This window comes from Clupea harengus, unplaced genomic scaffold, assembly GCF_900700415.2.
Source record: "Clupea harengus unplaced genomic scaffold, Ch_v2.0.2, whole genome shotgun sequence".
NCBI lineage: Eukaryota > Metazoa > Chordata > Actinopteri > Clupeiformes > Clupeidae > Clupea > Clupea harengus.
The window spans coordinates 91,785-96,115 of record NW_024879644.1 but is presented as its reverse complement, the minus strand read 5'-3'; the positions used below and the strand labels follow the sequence as shown (position 1 = coordinate 96,115).

The window sequence follows — 4,331 nt, the reverse complement described above, 5'->3', positions numbered from 1 at the left end:
ATTGACTGTGTATACTATAAAAAGATAAAAAAAGAGAATTGCTATTGGTTGTTGTCTACAGATAGTTCTACAGAGTCTGGTCATGAACCAACACCAGCTCAAAATGGCACCCAACCAGGTGAGTTCAGCCTACAAGCCCTCGTCCACACAACCATTCATTAACATTGAGCATTTCTACATGCCTGTTGAACACTTGTATGTGAAAACAATATGATCTGAGGTCACATAAATGTAGCGCCCCCTAGTGTACAGCTGACTACGCCACCCCTTGATCTCAGTTTGTCTGTGCTAAGGCCAGAGCAAGGGGAACTCTGTCTCAATAATCCGTACAGACACAGGTTCTTGGAAAAGTATAAAAATAGTCTTTTTTATTAATACATGGTATTAAAGTGTTGGTTTGGTTGGTCAACAGTAAAATAAATAACAAGGGAATACAGTGGGGAATCGCCAAGCTAACGGCACAGGAGCCAGAGAAGACAATGAGAACCACAACTAGAAGGGTTAGGGTCCCAATCACACGTGATCACTGTCTATAGACACACTGCAACTAAATGTCACTCTGATAAACTTAATTTAGGACTTAAGACTTCATGCTTCACAGCAACTTCCTGTCACACGTCTAAGCTATACATTAAGTGCAAGAGGGGGAACTAGGGAGATTGCCTTCTCAGAAGGGCCCTGTATGCTACCCTGGCTCCACCACCACCGAGGCTGGCTACACGAGAGGGAGGGGGGACAAAACAAAGGAATGATGAAACCACTCTAGCCTGTGATGTACAATAACTGCACTCTCACTACAATACTCGTTACGATCAACAGGCTAGAGGAAAAACAAACCAAAATCTAGTTAAACAATAATCACCACCACAATCATACGTGTAGAGAACAGCAACAGCAACACTCCAAATGCTGGTTGCAGTTAAACAGTCTAAAAACATAAACAGACAATTAATACCGGTTGATCACATTCCATTGGCAATACAATTCATGATCTAGATTTATTCATCACAACAAACAGGATAAAGATGCCACATGACAAAGTGGTCAATATAAAAGGCAGGCCTACTATTAAATCGCTATAAAGCGACCAGGGAAATAGCATCTATGCACATTCCTCCGGGCAAATGAGCTACACCACTACGGCAGAGCATAACTCAGAGACGTACCTGCCGCTCACGTTACCGGATGCAAGGAACGCTACGTTTATAGCAGGTACCCAACGACAGCCACAATACCCAGCGGGTGCTGGGTGAAAACAAATACACATCTTATTACAATCTGTCAGTTAAAAACAGTGTACAACAACGGTTATGCTTGCCGTTACATTATCGTACCTTGTCCATGGAAATGATCACGCAAAACACTGGTACATCGCGGTTCAATCAGCGTCTGCTTCCCCATACACACTATTGAGACAAACATTTCTTAGCATGCTTGTGAATCAGAATCAAGGAAAACCGCTTTGACATACCTTTGTAGTTCGAGACAGCACCCACATCACTGCTTCCTCACACCAGTGCCAGCAGCAGAGTGATAACATACCGGCATAAGGACCCCAGGTGTCTATATATATATATCTACACGCCTACCTCTACGGCATTTAGGTGGCCTACCAGATGCCCACTCCACCCCCCAATTAGTGACGTGATTGGCACTGGGAAGAGAGCGCACAAACGATGGAGGGAGACTAATGGAGCCTAGTCCTAACCTGGTGCCCAGGCTACATATAAGCACAGAGTCCTATTGTATTTGTTGCCCTAATTTTAGCGGGGCGGGTTGTTGTGTTAAAAGTTGCAGCGATTAACCCAATTTCAAAGTAGTTATTTAAGTTAAGTTCATCCTCTATGCCCTTGGTGCCTTAGTGGAGTTCATGTGAGCTTCTAGATTGTGCCTGACAGATACGCAAGTGCCTAGTTCTGCAAGTCTGTAAATCTACCTGTCCACATTGCTCAGTCCCAACAGGATCTTGTAAGGGTTTGTGGTGATTTTTGCAGCAGCCATAAATAGAATCTAGAATTCTCAAAAATGTCACACTAGCACTGGCATGTACTGGCATTTCACACTGGCACTGAAACTGGCACTGAAACTTACACTGAAACTGGCACTAGCACTGTACTTACTGTCTTTCATTACCCCAGATCACCGTCCCCCTTTTGCGGAGTGTGCAGGGCAAGCTAATGCCTTGTCTGGGAAGTCTTGCTTGAGGAGAACTAAAGAATTCCTGAATGAAAAAAGGCCATTTGATGATGTTTTGAGGTTTGTAGCAGAGGCCGTAGCACACACAAGTAGCCAACTAGTTAACTGGCTGAATCAGTGGGAACTAGCAGAGAACTAGCATACAAACCACTGATGACATTTGTGCATTAGCTACACAGCATCACATGAGATAAAGACATATTTACCAAAGATTTCAGCTTTAACCCTCTTTCTTCAGTTTGCTCTGAAGGGGTAGACCTCTCCAGACAATCCCAAACCGCAAATCAAAGATTTGATTGGTTAAGGATCCTTTCACTTTGATTGACATTAGATTGACATTAGGAACCTTTCAAAATGTCTTCAAAAAGGGGCAGCCTGGGCACACAACAAAGAGCTACACATAGCATAGTTTTGATTGGCTGTAGATCACACAACAAAGAGCTACACGTAGCATAGTTTTGATTGGCTGTAGCTCAGCCACTTGCACTCAGAGAGACAGAGCAGACAGTGTAACATCACATGTTTGGATTAACTGGGTTAGGGTATATAGGGGTTACGGTTTATATAATATAATATTGTTAACTGTTAAATATGTTAACTGACACTTTATATAATATAATATGGATGTCTATATTAACTGACACTTTATATAATGTAATATTGATGTTTATGTTATCTGACACTTTATATAATGTAATATTAACGTTTATGTTAACGGCCCCTTTATATAATGTAATATTAACGTTTATGTTAACTGACACTTTCTATAATGTAATATTAACGTTTATGTTACCCATTTCCATCAGAAGGTTGAGCAATGCCTGTCAGAAAGCATGTCACTGCAGTGTGCTCCTTCTCTCTGGTGCAGGTCAATGGAGAATCTGGGGAAGTTTCTGGAATGCGCTGATGTCAATGATTCAACATCGTTCACAGATGACAACTTCGTTGCACACGTTTACAACAACTTCAGTGGTCAGGGTCCCCAGGTCAGTCAATCTGTCAATAGAGTCAATATAGAACAATCAACTTATTTACCACCATATGTTTTGTGTTGGTTTGTGTTGGTTTGTGTCGTGCTTTGGCAGAATTTCAGTAAAGCCTCTGATGTTGCTAGAAGATTCTTGAAACAAGGTTAGGGTTAGGGTTAGTGGTTATCTTCCAGGGTTAGGGTTAGGGATAGGTAAGGTTATCTCCCTTACTCATAACATAATGTAGCGTCATGCGGAGTCAGTCGTATCTTTGGCTTCTTTGCCGTTAATAACCTTAGGCACAAGCATTCCATAGCACACACATATACACAAGCATTCCATAGCACACACAGATACACAAGCATTCCATAGCACACACAGATACACAAGCATTCCATAGCACACACAGATACACAAGCATTCCATAGCACACACAGATACACAAGCATTCCATAGCACACACAGATACACAAGCAAGGGAAAGGATCGATAAGACACAAAGGGCAAGGGTCTATAAGACACAAAGGTACAGATAAATATTACAGCATGTGATACGCGATGTTAACCCTCCTATTATGTTCAAATTTTACCCACATCTATTATGCTTGGGGTCAATTTGACCCCAGCAATTTAAACCTCCAAAAAATTATTATAATTATTTTTTTTTACCAAAGTTTATGTGTCAGGTACTTTAGGTTTGTTTGTTGACTACCTAAATAGCCCTTAAAAATAAAACAATATCCCCACCCACTCCCTTTATACATCCAGAATACATGTTACGCGACTATGGAGAAATATGCAGATCCCCATAAAATCTCACTGATTGACCTAAAATTGGAAAGAGATATCCTTCTGGTGTTTTTATGGCTTCATATTATTTCTAAGTACATATTGTTGTTATCTATAACATTTGGAATAAAAAACTATTTCTTTTATCAAGAAAAGTAACAATATGATGAAAAAAGTTGATATTTCTTATATATTTTATACAAGTAAAACAGCCTGGGGTCAAATTGACCCCAAACAACACCTATGCGTAAAATATGTGTACAGGACATTGAAAACATATCATCATGTTAATTTTGTGTTTACCCAGTTGTCCCCATTAAATTAGGAAAAGTCATTAAATATGAAGCAAAACAAATTATGTCAAACATTTATTTAGAG

The 4,331-nt window shown here is 40.4% G+C and overlaps 1 long non-coding RNA gene across 2 annotated transcripts; it reads right to left on the bottom strand.

Moving 5' to 3' along the window:
- Positions 1-412: 412 nt before the first annotated feature.
- LOC122129439 lies at positions 413-1,711 on the bottom strand. Of its 2 annotated transcripts, XR_006151775.1 has the most exons (4): positions 1,472-1,711; positions 1,335-1,406; positions 1,167-1,245; positions 413-928 (listed from the first exon to the last, which is right to left on the bottom strand). It is a non-coding gene; the product is annotated as an uncharacterized LOC122129439 (long non-coding RNA). The 2 variants fall into 2 exon arrangements; XR_006151774.1 differs by having other exon boundaries at positions 1,335-1,711.
- Positions 1,712-4,331: the final 2,620 nt, after the last annotated feature.